A 17,389-nucleotide genomic window follows, 5' to 3' on the forward strand; every position below is an offset into this window, starting at 1 on the left:
GCACTTAATGAAGATTACTAAAGCTGACAATCAGGTGCAAAATGACAAAACGTCGAAGATTGGCGTGATTTTGCTGTGTTTTAAGTCCAAAGGATTCCAAGCAACATATGTTTCTCTTAAGTAGGCCTCTTACGTATTCAGTTCTCTCCCCTTCCTTTTATCAGATTTAAATCGCCCATTGCATGCGCAATCTCCGAACCAAATAATGTATTTCGACGACCCCGAAGACTGAATACTATTATGATATCATTAAATAAAGTAAGTCCTTTAAAGGCGATGACATGGAGAAATATATACCGTATATGTTCAAAGCTGCAGGCCTTCCGCTAAATTTTTTACTGTGTGGTACACATAACGGGGATATACACAACTCTATTGGTACATATGTAGATGTGTATAAATTCATAAACTGGCCGTCAGGCCGATGCGACTGGAGTTTTGACATCATTAAAACTGTTTAAACTCTTAAATGTATGATGGAGGTGACACATGAAATAGCGCACGTGGGCGTGTAAGAAACGTGGCCGAAAGGCAGAACGGCAGAGGGGTGTTACTTTTCTGATGGTAAGCACTTGCAGTTTATGCACGTTGCTGTAAAAGACGCCTTATTCAGAAGGCAATACGATGAAAAGCAATTACCAGCAGCTTGACAGTAAAGTACGTTTGAGAGCTAATTTTTCAGGAGCGTTTCTCGGTTGACATGTTTTGAATATGTTGAAAAAGCTCAAGAGAAATTTGCCAATTTAGTCAGTAATCACAAATAACCTACGTTTATATGTGGGATGCGTTCATTTTGAAATTAAATGAATTAATTTCACAATTGTCATGTACTTTGCCTGAATCCCCGTTTAAATAACCGCTAAATGTATATTTGGCAATCTCGATATCAACGTGGGCCCGCTGTTATCTCAATATTAAAACTTGTATTATGAAACTGAAAACCCTGCACATGGTATTTTCGAAGTGTAAATAATTATGTTAGCACCCTTTGTTATATAAAACATTATTATGAACATAGGGCTTGCAAGGTATTTTGGACATTTCAATGAAATCTCCACTTTAACTGTTATTGTGTCACATGTTTGTATTGTTGTCATGGATATAGAGTATTGGACAAACACTTGTTGCTTTTAGATGACAATGGAAAATTTGTTTATTTGGATATAACCCCACTTTTCTTATAGGCCTATGCTTTTTCATATGTTCGTAGGGTTAAAGTGTCCGCCTCCGAAGCAGGAGGACGTGCGTTCCATTAACAGTACCTACTGTCTCCTCGTTTGGCACTCAGCACTTAGGGGTAAACGACCTGGTCTAGCTGGCAGGGAATAATATAATTAGTATGTTAGCGTTGAGTGCCTCATACGACGGTTTGGTTGTACAGGCATCCTCAGAAGCCGAGAACGCCTACAGTCACATGAACCGTGCAATGCGTTCTACCTTTTGTGAGCTAAAAGTTTATGCCACTACCTAGGTATTTGTCACTGCATATTGCAAATACAAGCACTGTTCCCTTTTCATTATATGATCTTTTCTTTCTCTCGAGCGCGTTGTGTCTTCTTCCGTGAATGTTCATTGTCGCCTTTTGTATGCAAGGTTGTTTCAAACCAACGCTGTTACTTTGTGAATAGACAGTTTAGATACGCTACGCCAGTTATTTGCGGTAGTCGTCACTGCCCGTTTAATTGTTTTGTCTACCTCAGTTGTTTGCACATGTTTTGTAACGGTATGATGTGGGTCCACCCATCAAATATAGTGCAATTCCATATAAAACTGCAATAACAGCTAGGATTAAGTATGAGCCACAGACTCGGTGTTGCAAAATAAAAGAAAGAAATGCAAATAAAGTAAATAATAATTTAAGTTTTTTAAGGTATCCTTTTAATTTCTACTCAACAAATGAAGTGACCAGAAATAGTCAAATGATCACGGTATTTCCATTCGCAGATACATACTGTAGCACAGTAAGTAGAGCTAGCGCCATGCAGCGCGTTTAGAATTAATCAGCTAAGATCTGACGCATAAATGAGTCTGAACTTGACCGAAAACCATGCCTTTTCTGTGCATAAAACGTCTGTCGGGAAGACATGATGTAAATAATGCAGGAGTCGTGGGTGAGGATTACCAAGGTTTGGGTGCAATCTATTCTATTGAGAACAGAAATGGGACTTGCGCCTAATGAAAGTTAGGTTAATAGGTGTACTGCAACATTTGTAACGCAGCTCACTACCATTCAAAGTGATATTTAGTGTATATATCCTTTCTGGCATCATAAATTCCTTCTTTGGTGGCGAGGGAATGGCCAACATTCCATTACCAAAAAAAGAAGGTGAGTTCAGTACCTTTGACAGTAAGAACGGGATCTGTGTACTCTTTTTCAAATCACATAGCTTCATGCATGCAATTTACTTTGTAGCGGCCATTTTTATATTCTTAACAATTGAGCGACAAAAATGGTGATGACAACAATCCCTTATTCCAGCGATCTCAAAACGCGGACCTTAAAACAATTTGCGGTTTTGCGGGCACTGCGTGGCGAAACCACTGCCTTCGTCTGCGGTCTTTTTTTCTTTTGTATTCGATTCAAGAGTTGGTCCCTGCACAATTTCCTGTACCAAAGACTCTGTGATTACACTTTATTCGTGCCTGATTGCCTGACAGCGACTGCACGAGGATGCGTCTCAAACAATTTGCTTAGCGGAAGACTTTTGGTATTAGTCTGGTTTTGATATGTCGGTATACGATATTAAGGACACATCCAGGCGGTTGCCAACACATAATACGCTTTAAGTTCCGCCAAGGCGATTTCATCTTCTAAAAAGCCCAGTTAGACGCATGCACCACTGCGCATTTTCCATTCTGCCTTTGACTTGATCTTGTATCTGATTCTTGCGCAAAAGCGAGTACGCATGGCCAAATTCAATTTCATGCCACTCGCTGTCCATTAGCTATCTAATCTGCTGAATACATCGATCTTTGCATCCCGGTCTTCAAGGTTCTTGACAAGTTAAGAAGCACCTTGCATATACATACTTGTGCTTGTAGTATGAATGACCGCTCTCAGTGGTACCAAGGAACACATAGTTACAGTACCTTGATCGCGAAGAGAAATAAGTTACACCAGAGGGATAAAGTAAAAGCATGATGTTATTAACATTCCACAACTTGTGCTACATTTATATCTTTTTAACGAACAAACGAGCACCAGCAGCTGCGTTATTAGATAACGTTTCAAAGGGTATACAATGATATTTACGTGGCAGAGACCGCGTGGAAGAGGTGAATAATAGTCGTATCTCAAATGTTAGAAAAACGTGCTACCTGCAACCTATGAGGTAATACATCAGATGGTTATACCTTTTAGGGATCGTAATCGGAGTTTTTAGGAAAAACCACAATAAATATAACACACTGCTATACCTGCAGTTTCTCAAACAAATGATAACTCGCAACTGCTATCTTTTGATGAATTCTAGTTCAATTTACCATGTGTGTATTTACGATAATGTTTTTGTTCTCTAGTGGCACAGGGCTCCTGGCTATCAGAGAAGAAAATTGAAAAATTGCAAACAACGACAGTGCCATCTGTTTTCTTAATATACATGTATATAGGACATGCGCTTACGTGAGCGTAAAATGACAAATCGTTTGTCATATCTGGAAACATTCTGCTGCTCCGTCACAATACTACATACACTTTGATGCCTATAATGAAAAACATGTTCAGATCGAGAAGAAAAAGTGACTGTTGTCTTTAAACTTTTTGGATATATAATATAACATAATATATGATTTGATGTATAATGCACATCAATTGTACGATAAACACAACAGCGAATTATCTAAGCTTTCCAAACAGCCTTCTTGATCAGAGCAACGCAAAGCATTATCGTTAATGTTATGAATCCCCAAGAGAAGAAGCAGACGACCTGGCTACACATGTCACCAATCTGGTGTAAAACTGATTCTGAACGCTGACAAATAAGCACGTTTGTCGTGTCTAAATGAATGCCTTTGTAACTGTCGCCAGTCTTACTTTGTTCCGCCGTATAAATCATGAAATGTTCCAAACTTCTATACATTCTTGCTTAATTGCAGCAAACACGCGCCCATCATTGGTTCATTTTGTAAAACAATATGTTATTGCGCAGACGTCATGTTCTGAGGCACCATGAACTAATATCTAGGTTCCATCTAGGCAAGCCTGTTTTAACCCCAACAAAATAAACATACAGAGTTACACACGCAAACAATGAAACAAACAGACATATGTATATATTAATGAACTCGAGGATGAATAAATATATGTTTAGATTTATAAAATGTCTTTCGGTTCCGGTACAACCTGCATCGCTAACATACACCGCTCGATGCAAAATGACCCCCGTTCTAAGACGTATTGAACGTCAATTCTTTTTTTAATACACATGCATTAACTGTACAACCATTCTTCAAAAGCCTGAAGAGCCCTGGAAAATAAGCCATTATGTGCGTAATAGTCTATTAACAGTTGCCTATTGTGCGTATTATTACGCAGCACTATATTGTGATTAGGTCTGCACAGACGTCGAGTCAATATAAGAATTATTTAATTATCGACATCTATCTAACCTTTAAACACAGATCTGAAGCCACAATCCACTTTGGAGGCCTATCTATCTATTAGACTGTATTTTTTTTATCTAAATTCAATAACTTTCTGTGCAAGCGCCTGTTTTGCTGGAGGTTCGGATGCCTAGGATATATATGGACAGCCCCCATGGTCTGAATGGGAGGCATAATTGTATTGCTAATTCAGTTTAGGTTAAATTTGCAACGAATGAACTGCTTATTTCACCATGTTAATAACGCAGTTACTGTTAATCCTGTATGCGGGCATTTCGACTGTCGTCACGGTTCCTCTAAACTAAATTATCCTTTAATTTACAGCGAATCAACTTCAACTGACCGGCTTGTATCCGTAACCTAATTACATTAAGTTTCAGAGCAAAGGTGCCCCCTCTTGCCTCGACCCTAACTTGACACTTTAATGGAATTATTCCTTAAGTCGCTCAGAAGTCACCTTTTATCGGCAATACTGCAGTGCCCGCTAACGAAATAAAGTTAAACATTCCAGGAAACCGCTGGAAATGACCTGTCGCTTGTAGTTCACTGCCATAGATAGGAACATATTAGACTGATGTTAATATCGCTACCAGCAACATAACCTGATTATACCAGCCGTGTTCAGATTTGAATTTTTTAATTACACCATTACCAATTGTCGGTACACAACGGGGCATATGTAAGGAGTACTGAAATCCAAGTCACGAGCAGCCGTCCCTTAAGGTCAAATAGTTTTAAAACGTGTTCCAGTGTGACAGAGTTGATTGTCCTACACGTAAGAATGGAAGTACTGTCACCCAATAGATATACCGTGTCGAATTATGCCAACAGTCACCCAATGAACATATTGGGAAAACTTTACAATGCATCAACCGACAATGCAGAAGAGATAATTGTGAAATGCGAGTTTGGTGATTACCCAACATTGGCAGACAATGGAGGATTCTTGTCTGCACTTGTTGCTTTGATAAATCATTCAGCACAGTCTGTCTCACATGGCTCGAACCAGGGTGCAAATCGCGCTCTTTAACGCTATCAGGGCGATCATGATGTGGTTTCCAGACAGTAATTCCCCTTATCAAAGTAAACCAATATCATTAATGTGCAGAAGAATGCACGGAATTAACATTACTGTGGTATATTATATTGTCCCGGCTGGGTGTTGTGTCAGAATGGTTGCCATGAGAGAGAGAGAGAGAGAGAGAGAGAGAGAGAGAGAGAGAGGTACTAATTGTCTAATACACGTAGCAAACACTGAAATTAAGTGATCTTCTGGGGGTTACAAATGCAAAGTGCGAACTAATGGCGATAACACTCTGCAACTAGTGGCACTAATTATTTTCACAAACGAAATTCATTAACTGATTGTTGTTCGTTTTATTTGTCACTTACTTCTCTAGCACAGGAAAGTGTTCATCAATGATCGCTCTGAGTGATATTAACAAAATACATATCCAATCATATAATTTCCTCTCAAAATTTCTCTCTTTTGATCAAAAATGAATGAGGCCTTCAAATCACTGATATTATGCTCTTATAACGTGTCTGATGAACATCAGACGCATCATGACAACGTACGCACATCGCAGTGTCCAAATGACGTGTATGATTTGTCATGGTATGTTTGCTGTTCAACAGACCAGTGCGTTCAGTTGGCATGGTACTGGTACTGATGCCACTTCTGTCACAAGACGAGGTCCTTAATGAAGTAGCTGCTTCCACAAGGAATTCTGAAGTGTTCAGCAAACAAGTAATTCTTGACAAGTAATTTTGTCACAAGTAGCTTAAACACAACTCAATCATGTCTATGTATGTGGAGGTATAGTGAAGCGCAATAATGGCTTCTTCTTACAAAGGGCGGTGGTTACTCTATGTTTTGCTATGCATGTAAATGGTCAGGCCATATATACGATACAGAAAGAAATACAATAACCAGTGCTCGTGCAGTCTCATGCGATGGTTGGTGCGTTCAATATAAACTAGATCTATTAGGCGACCGGAGACTGGATAGACATAATGATTTATCGAGACATATTGGTGAATGTAGTAAGAACGAAGAGCTGCGTGCACGCAGTTTCTATAAGCAAGTGAATGTATATAGTATACAGGTTCAGACCATGACCAAGCTCGTCAGAAACGTAGCAAAGAAAGTTACGCGATTTAATTGAACAGTTGATTTTTTTTTTTTTTTTTTTTTTTGATAGCCATTTTAAGCTGTTTCTTCACTTTGACTCATCAGTTGTATTTTTACTATCAAATACATATCTAATAGTTATATTAGCTAGGAAAGGAAAGGCTTGTTGAGAGCTCATTCCACTGCTCTTCACTGTGACTAACAGGCAGCGTGTGACCAGATAGATATTTGCAAATTTAGATTGTTACATCAAATACGGTTTCTAAGTGTACCGGGAGGCCTATCTCCTGTGTCTGACAATTTCGGTCTCTTTCCTGTGTAGTGGCGACTTATTGCCCTTTTGACTTCACTCTTACGCAAATATCTTTATTGGGACCGCGGGGGCCCTCCCGACCATCAGAAGATGTAGATTGGAAACTAACGCAATTACGTTTGAGATAATGAGGGAAGGTTAACAGCGTTTATTTCGTGCCCCCCTCCCACCCGCCCCGTGGATTGGTAAAGTTTAATCGATGTGTATTTCCCTGTGACCGAACTTATGCCCGGTGTGACAGTAAGACAGAAAGTCCACCATGATAGAGAGTCTGGTTCACATTGATTTGTCAAATGTACGTAATTTCCTGTATTAACAGACAGAAATGTTTGTTTGAAATAGAGTTTGAATTAAATTTTGTACACATAAAACCGTTAATACTGAAGGTACACATTGACTTAAAGTTCACGTTACAAACGTTTCTACGTATAATGGCGAACATTGGAAAACGAGATAATTATCTTTGAGTTAATACAGGATATACAGAGGATTACGTGTGCAAATTGGCTGAAAAGGTTCCTAATACCATATTGCTCAAGCTCCATTAAAAGTAAATTACAAATTACACTGTGTGTAATAGTAGTGGCTTTAGGAGCTGTTCTGACGGTTAATTGTAATAGAATGCATTCGTTAGTTTCCGTGAGTCTTATTTCTACGTGGACACATACGATTCTGGATATGATGTGAACAACAAAAGGAATCCTATAATGCTTACACATTATGATCACAATGTTAGATGAGTATAAGTCGTATATAAACACTATAAAGTGTTTCTAAAAGAAATACTTTTACAAAAAGGTGTCTTGTGTCATCGGAGAGACATTTATACTTCAAGAACTAACTAACTGTATTGTGGCGATCCCAGGCTCCATTTAGCGATTTCCTCATACGACAAAGCCATATCTTAACGTACAAAAACGTCCTAAAAAAATAGATATCAACCACAAACAAAAACCCTTTTTTCGATAAAACAGGAAGCGGTGTCAGTTTTGCGGCTTGCTGGTTCGCCCCAAGCAAAAAACACACCATTTCAGAAAACCGAGTCACATCTTCGATAAAATCATTTTGGATTTTACAGCAAAGCAGGAAGCCCCTACAGCTCCGCGCGCTCCACACGCTCTCCCTTTCTTTCTGTATTGATTCTTAAAGCCATACGCGTGATACGTGACAGGCATGTGTGATGAGAGAGCCATGTTAAGTTTCCTGTCATCAAAATGAAAGAGATAGGCCCTATATATTTCATTATGCTCTCTCGCTAAGTGTGTGCGTGTCTGGGTGTGCGTTTGTGCGTGTATGTATGTAATATATAAAGATACACATGTATACATGTGCTGGCTAGATGCATGTTTGTGTGTGTGTGTGTGTGTGTGTGTGTGTGTGTGTGTGTGTGTGTGTAGAGATGGCACCATATCCGGACAATTCAAACCCGAATATCATCTGGAAATTACTGTTTCTTTTTTTAATCTCGAAAAATACAACACGTAATCTGGTAATCTTGTAATATTGCACGTTACTAAGTGCCTTTTTTTCTCAAACAGCTTTTCTCAGTGCTTTGACGCAGTCGGAGAAATCACAGTGATGTTATAATGGGAGTCATGCAGACACCTGTTTCGGTTGGATGAAGAACTAGCGTAGTGCATCAACGTATGAGAAAAATTGTCCATTCGTAGCGCATCAACGTATGAGAAAAAATTGTCCATTCGTTAGACTTACGTCGTATTCGTCCCGAGTACGTAGACGTTGATGTACGTTCGGAAACACGGAGGTAGATGAAATGTACCGTAACAAACATACAAATGTACCTCGAGAAGTTATGTGGCCGATTTGTATTTGCTGGGTATATATACATGTACACACCTAGAGATGTTATGTGACCGAGTCGAAATATTATTCAATTGCTTTTAGGGGTGTTCTTCGGTGAAATGCGAGCACTTTTTCTTGGTATGCATGTCAAATAATACACTGAAACCCGCTTGTGATATATGCCACGAACATCTCCCGCTGACGCTCCAGGTGTTCTTGCATTTTTCTACCTGGTGATAGTGTATTATTTTACCCACATCAAATAGAACAACCTGGAAAAAAAACCGAAGACCTGACAATTACTTCTTGTGTCCAGGCAAATACGCCCTTTTTGAGAACAAGGACAGCTGTTTACGCATCCCAGAATGTAAAGATCAACCGTGTTTGTGTACGTGTCACTTGCTTCCAGTCGGTAGTGTGTAATCAATACCGACACCAAGGGGAGTAATTATGGTTTGATTTAGGTGTGAGTAGGCGGAAGAGATAGGTGTTGAAACCAACGGGATCATAGGTCAGAGAACTGGGGAATGCTATATGTATTTAATAAATGGATAGAAATAGACTACACTAGAATAGAAATGGTCAAGACTAGAATACAATCTAAATGGAAAAAACGGACGAAAATAGAATACAATCTAAAAGAACAGAACGTGCCAGAATAGAATAGGATAGACTGGACAAGGAGAGAAGAGAAAAGAAGAAAAGAGAAAAGAATGAAACAGAATGGACCAGGATGAAATAGAATAGAAAAACCCGGACTTTCTTATGAAAACAATCTACACCACTGAAGCAGAGATTATGTTCAATCAAAACAATAACAAAAATTAAGATAAATTACAGTCTATTTGCGGTTTTCATGTCTGACCAGAACCATTCAGAGTGCCGGTGTGCTGTATCTATATTTGTTAGAATTCAAGGAAGTTTGGCTGGGTGCACCTATAGTAAATGCTGCTACAAATGTGCCTGGAAAAGTTGCATCAGCGAGTGCTCCTGGGAAATCAAGGTCGTCCTGAGAATGCATAGCGTTATCTTGTAATATTCTACGTGTACTGGTGTGTAAGCAGGCAGGGTACAGGCGTGACTATAACCCGAACAATGCCTCTATGATATATACAGGCTGAAAAATACCATATACAATATACAATATACAATCAATTTTTTATGTGTCATGTCACCTGTAAACCCTTTAAGTATTGCACCTATTAAACGTTTATATGTGGTGAACCAAACACTCTAAGAAATGAACCAGTACAGTTATTTAGGATTACGACTTGATTTTCAAAATCTCCACGTTTGAAACTCAAGCAAATTTGCACGAATCACAGCAGATGCGCCTTATATGTTGTTAACGGTAGCCTACTGTAGAGGCATCTCGTCTCATTACTTGTCCAGGCACCTCCCCATCGTTACCATCAGCAATAGTTATGATCCTCGTTTTGCGAAAATCTATCTATGACTCAAAAACCTAATCAAATTCCACGGCCTTTTTGGCTCTATTTTCCCTCGATCATCTCGCGTTAGCCTCTATTTCATTACGAGAATACACAACGGGCCCTCCCAAAAGCAATTTTAATACCATACCGCAGAAGGATTACCCCCAATTTATTGAGTTCCAGGCAATTATTTTGGACTACATCCTGCAGACACAGCGGCGTGGACATTTTGAAAAGTAAAGCCCTGTGGAAGGGCAATGTAATGCAAAATTGCCACATGAGGGCTGCCCGGGAGAAGTCGATCCTTCATACAAATTCGATATTTGTTAAGCTTGTCTTCGTTTTCCCTTAGATCTATAGAAAGGAGATTACTGGGGAAACCACAGTGGGTAGAGATCTATTGATGGGCTGCATGGTTAGCGTTCTTGTTTTTGTATTGATGGCATTTTTGGACACAATTCTTTTTTATCAGATGTGGATAAAATGTACTATTTGTTTATCATTCATCACGTATTACCCATCATTTTAACGGGAATGTGCATCTCAACTCTCTTGCTAAGCCGTTAATTAAATGGATTCCTTTAATCTTTGTTAATCTATTGCCAACATCCTGGGAAATTATGCTCTTTATCTGTCAAAACGACTTCTAATGAGAAGTGTAGATAGTCTAGCAGGTGTCATAACTTTGCCTTTTATCTTAATCCTTACATAATTGTCTTTTTTAATTTTCTGCCAAGACGGATTTCAAAGAAATTTATGCGATTTGTAAGTGCTTCTGTGCCTTTTGGGAGAGATATGTTTAAAGTGTCTGGCGTTTGTACCACTTTAATAAGAACAGACTGCGCGTCTTGTTCTAGACGGCACAAGGACGTTTCGCCAAGGTTCTTTATAGATTGCGCGATCTTTTGATAAAATTGCCTGTTAGCTGACATTAATGAAAGCATTAATCGCTGGGGTTTGAGAAAAGTGATATTGCTGTTTCACGCTAGTTTTCATGTCTCGGTTGTCTCTGGTGTGTTTGCTTGTCTATTGTTTTTCATCAAAACTCATTCCCATTTTCACGTCAAATGCTGTTTGTCTGGTGTGGTTTTGCATATGTGGGATTGGAATGGGAAATTGCACTTTCTATCACGTCTCTGCGTCTGATCCACGGCTGTTTTGTTTGTTCAGTTGTTCTCCTCTAAGACGCGCCATTAAGTGGGCGCTTGAAAGTGACAAGTGCAAGCCAAGTGAAAGCAAATCTAAGACACACGCAAGACAAACAAGGGGCTCAATTTCATTTATTCTGTGAGTTGACTTGCGGTTGATTTATAGTCTTGAGATTATTGATTGGGCATTGGGAGCTCAAGCATTTGCGTTATTTCATATGAACGTTATCGGTGATAAGGCAGAAAAAAACTTCAAAGGGAAAAGCAAATCTTGTCAGTAAAAATTATCTCAAGTGTCTGAATTTGCCCTGGTAGACCTGCGAGTGTGTATAGCGCTGCCTTGGCGACTCTAGGAAACAATTGGAAGAGAACAATTTAACACGAACTCAGAGAATCCACTTCACCCAACCTGTCATTAAATAGTTAATAAAGTTTACTTTGGAACAAAGGTATTGGTCTACTCCAACAACTCAATAACCTCATTAGAAAGATAAAAAACGGCACTTATATTGCTTTATTAAAAAAGACTGAAACATAAAAAAGTAATGAACAGAAACAGTAACCCCCTTTCAATCATACCATCGTTTGTTGTTCTTGTCTTTCATGTTTTTGATAGCAGGACTTCAAGGTGCGACATGTATCTATAGAAAATGACAGTTTCACTTTCAATATTCATGTCCATAAAGTTTTGAAACAGGACCTGCAAAACACGCGGTGCTGTTTTCCCCACCTGGGAATCACGAGAGAGTTCAGCGTGAGAATTTCAAAGAAAGGCTCGCCCGTGTACGAAATGAATAGTCCCCTAGGGGTGTAGTTAGCGACCAGTGAAGTGTTGAATGCATACCCCAGCCCAACCGAGCCAATTACAGAAGGTTAATAATATTCTCAGGGAGTGTCTGGTTTACTATCGAGGTGTCGCTGAACTTAATAGAAAGTTCATTCCTGAATCCGGGATGGAAGTGAGAAGCAAATATCCTCCATCGTGATTGTGTGTGAAATCACGCCAGTAGGTTGAAAATGCAGTATGGGAATGGTGACCATTTGATATCCAATGTAAAGGCACACGTACAACCTTGCTCGGACAAGAGGCGGGGGCGACGGGGGGGGGGGGGGGGGGGGGGGCACAGGAACCCCTGTTCTAGGACATGTTGACAACCGTAGGTGAGCGTTAAATAAGACAAATTCCGCAGGGGAACACGTAAAGGCTATGACAGCTGTTCTGCACGTGGTTTCATCTTCGTGGTCATAATGTGCTGTGACCCATTGAAACATTTACTAATGACTGTCTGTCACTCATTTTTCGAAGCCATGGAAAAATGAACTTTGACGGTAAAGACACAACGATTAAAATACATTCAAATGTCCGTGTATAAGTATCTCAATAACAGGGGGTTGCAAACCTACGCTTTCATAAGTACATGGATGTACTAGAACACAAATAATTAAGCCATCCCCATAGTGGAAACGTGAAAACAACATCTTTCGATAAAGAAAAAAGAGTCCACGTAAACGTGACTAACATTGAACATGACTCTAACAAACATTATTAGGCTACTCAGTACCGCACCTTAATTGTATAGTATTTTTTATTTCCACAAAAACACGAAAATAACTGATACCTACATGTACATCTCATTTATTCCCACTTGACAAAGGACGCTATTGAAGGTTGGGTGAAGGACAAGAGAAATGTGATACAGTGCATTTAAGTGGAAGGAAATGTACATGCATGTTTTCTCTAGTGTTGGCAGGAGTGTTTTGTCTGATAATAAAGCTTGAGTGGGATTCTAAAAAAACTGTTAGAGGACATGCAGGCAAGAGACAACCAACGTCATACATTTTTTTCGCATGAAATCGGTCGCGCACGTGTTGTTTAGCAGCGGTCTATCGGGACAACAGTAGGCCTACATGATTGATGCATATCTTTTTAATGTGACAGTCGTATCTCACAATAGTGCATTCACTTTAATAAGTTAAAAAGAGAACGGTTTCATAAATCGTATATACAATTTATTTAAAACGCATTTGTTTTTATGAAGAGCTTAGAAAAACTATTGCTTGTAAGGTAAACGCGGAATGATTGATTTTCTTCGATGTTATTTTTTTATATATGCCATTTGCTTTGACTTAATGCCGTTGTGACAAGGAAAGAATTTAACTGAAGGTCAGAAGGATCTTGTAATGTTATACTTGCGTCATATGTCGGGTTTTATTTAATCAAGATAAATGTCTTGTCAAATCACATGTCTCTCTACACAATACCCCTGCTGTTAGCAAGGAAACGGCAGGTCGTGGAATCCAGCAGAATGTTTTAAATTTAAACGCAAAACACGTGGATTGTGACATAAAGTCTGAAAACCAATGTCGTGTGAAAGAGATTGCACAAAAAGAAATGCATGTCTATGTGTTTGGTAAAAATTGCATGATTGCTTAAAATACGTTTTTTGTGTATGTGGCGATGAGGTTCAAATTTATAGTCAGTTTTACCTCTGCTATTACTGAACACACCGTCAGTTTATTCTTTGTGTCCATTATCTACACTTATTGGATGGGGTCAAGATGATTTCCTAACATAACCATACAGAAAGTTATGTCTCACTACAGTCCATTTAAACCAGGTTCGATTAATGTGGTCTCATCGCTTGATTACAATCAGGCATTACGAGCCGTATGGAAATGGCCTCTGGAAGTGGAGATATCTAAACCATAATGAACTGAGCTCATTTTGTGCATCCTTTATCTTTGGAATTAGCTTGTTCGCTTTTGACAGTCGGCATTTCCGTATGTCATTTTCTAAACGGATTAACTTTGCTGGTGAAATGGCTTGGGCCTTTGGGTTTCCTAACCTAGACCATAATTGACCATAATTTAGTTCTATATTGGACAGCTGTTGAGCTGTAAACATTAGCAGTTCTCTGCTGTGTGTTGTCAGGTTCAGAGACAATGGAACCTGCAGATATACCATCACCTTAATGTGCATTTAGATTTGCAGTAGAATGGCCTTGACAAAAGCCATTGAAGGGTATATATCCAAATCGGAATTATTATCTGAAAAAAAAATTAATTCATTTTACTCACGAATCATTGCTTGGACCGTTTCTCCACTTGCACTTGATATTTTAAAAAGCATTTCTCATTAAAGATGCATACAAAGTCAATTTTTTGTCACAAAAACCAACCAAATGCCAGCATATAGTTTCAAGTAGTATAATTAAGAGAATTACCAAAAGGCATTGTTTAATTTTACCCGAAAATGATGTTTGAACGGATTTTTCTGCTGGCATTCTAAGCTGTATGTCAATGGGGCAGGAAAGTAGGTCACAAAAGTAGGTTAAATTTACAACCAAAAATTTAAAGAAAGGAGCAGCCTAGAGGTCTTTTATGGCTGATCGAGTGATCTATTCAGTTTATCCCTTGGCATGTCGAATTTATTTGAGTCATATAAGAATCTAGTAGAAATGGTTTACATGTGTTACTGGGAATCCACGCTCCACCGATGCTCGGTTCGTATGTACCTTTAAATAATTTGGTTCGAAATGACTGCTACATGTGCATTCACGAAAGAAATACCGAAATCATTTACTATATTTGAGAGGTTTTATCGGTTTTAATGGCTTTTTGTAACTTAATGCAGCAGCTGACAACATATAGGCTTGTAGCTACACGTTGCGCAGGTTGCTTCAGCGCCATTCAAAAGGGCATCCATAGATGTCCACATGTTCTGCTCTCAACCGAAGAACAGGTTCTCTATTTAATGCTACATGTCAATGTATTGATGTTTTAATTCCTTGATAATGCCTGTTTATTGACCTTGGCAGTCATAAAAGACCACATCGTTGACATCTGTAAAGTCTCATTTGAACTTTGACTTCCCCCAAGCTGCTTCATAATTTAATGATTTTCAGATTAGAACCACGTCCATAGTGAGGGAAGGGCTCAAGTGTGGCGTTGGGCTATTTTGAAATGCAACCAACCACAGAAATACTCAATTTTTTGGGCAAATACTATATAGTTAGTGTGTCACTGAAATCGCCAATGACTACATTGGTAGCCAGAAGTATTATTTACCTTCTTTTAAATAACGCCACAATCACTTTAATAATACAAGCCTGACCTGAGTGTCATTCTACCTTTGAGATTAAGAGCAATTAATCTTGGTGTCAGCCAAGTTGGAAGGCTGAAGTTGTCAAGGGTACAATCGCAGGTCACGCAGAGCGCTGCAGTGTCGCTATAAATGGTAAGCGGAGCGATTACTTTACACGCAACCCGCTCACGGAATCTCTACCAAGTTCACGGAGTGCAGTGACTATATATAGTCCATTTCCATTGTGCATTCTGGGGATGCAGAGCTGAGAAATGTCAAGACGAAATTAGACGAATTGGAAAGACATCGTGCCTATAGCGATAATAAAGTGCGAAAAAGAAAATTGTACAATAATGGTAATATAACTGATATTTATAAATGCTTCAACACTGCAAACTTTACATTTTTGCAATATTCTATTTATTAATGATAAAAAGTCATCATAGCACGCCTGTTAGTTATCTTAAACTAGTCATCTTATTGATACCCATTAGCATTTTTATAATTAAAGTTGTAGCAAATATTTTTATTCTTTTATCTCGAAAAATTACTGTCGCCACAAAATCAAAGGATTTCATTTCATAGCCACGCTTTATCTCATCGACGACAATTCCTTTTTCCTTAATTGTTTAATCCATTGATTTATTCCTATGGGTAAGTTTACGTAACACTTTATGAATTCACAATAAGAATTAGCTGATTAAAAACGTAGCGATAACAAAATTATCCTGACTCATTCCAGCTGATGCATTTTGTATATTACTTTTTGTATATGACACTTGCTCTCTCTCTCTCTCTCTCTCTCTCTCTCTCTCTGTGCGTGTCTCGAAAGGGCGAACGCACCATAAACTTAACATTTATTTGTAAAAGTTGTTCCCAAGTTTACAGTAGAGTAAGGTACAAAGATTTCTCACATGACGTAGACGTAATGATTCGATAATTTTGTCGATGCACATAACCAACATTCAGCACCTTTTATGTTTGGTACTGTTCATTATTTATTGGGTAAATTATGCAATATAAGTATTCACTTATTCATACATGTACAAGCTTTGTTAATCTTACCTTTAAGTTCAGTCTTTAAATGAACTACAACCGAGTGGATATCGCTTTCACTTAGTCAACGGGAGTAGGCCCTATATACGCTTCATTAACTAAACCTTGAAAAGTTGACAAGCGTTTATGATAGACGATTCTTTAAAAAAACAGCGAAACATATAGGACAAAGTTTAAACGGAAAGGGTCACCTCGAATTTAACTGCATACGTCTTTGAAAACTAATTGTTGAATAAGCCTTTCGCTTTTCCGGCGTGAAACCTGGTTAATGCCAAACTGTCAATTCCTGTCTCTCGAACATGTGATTAAGTAGATTTGCGGTTTAGCCGACTTCCTTTCTAATCAACTTACATATCCCATGTTGACCATGTGTTAGAACTATTCCTACATAACTCTTCACTAGAGTTATATCCTGTTATATCCTGTTATATCCTGATGTAGAACATACACTTATATTATATTATATTATATTATATTATATTATATTATATTATATTATATTATATTCCCGGTAACAATGATAATATCACGACATACTTACCATTATTTCAAAATACCAAACGCAAGGATACTCGCACTATATGTTACCAGTAAGTACACAATTTGTGTTGAAACCACATTAATAATGATAGAAAAAATACAAAACAGGGTGTCTCGTTAGTTCTCTCCTTTTAATTCCAACCTATGGTGGTCAGAATTACTCTCGTTAATTAACGCTTAACAGCAGTAAACTTTGTAACCCATATCGGCCCAAATTATTCGGTAACTGAAAGTTCCAATGGAACGGACCGTACACCCGCGGGACGTGTGTAATTT

The 17,389-nt window shown here is 38.6% G+C and overlaps 1 protein-coding gene across 7 annotated transcripts in view; it reads left to right on the top strand.

Annotated features, from left to right (window-relative positions):
• Positions 1 to 17,389, top strand: part of LOC106175070 (uncharacterized) — a 62,398-nt gene that overhangs the window by 4,100 nt on the left and 40,909 nt on the right. The gene's annotated exons all lie outside the window — the stretch shown is intronic.

This window comes from Lingula anatina, chromosome 6 (assembly GCF_051362555.1).
Source record: "Lingula anatina isolate TDL-2025a chromosome 6, LinAna3.0, whole genome shotgun sequence".
Lineage (NCBI taxonomy): Eukaryota > Metazoa > Brachiopoda > Lingulata > Lingulida > Lingulidae > Lingula > Lingula anatina.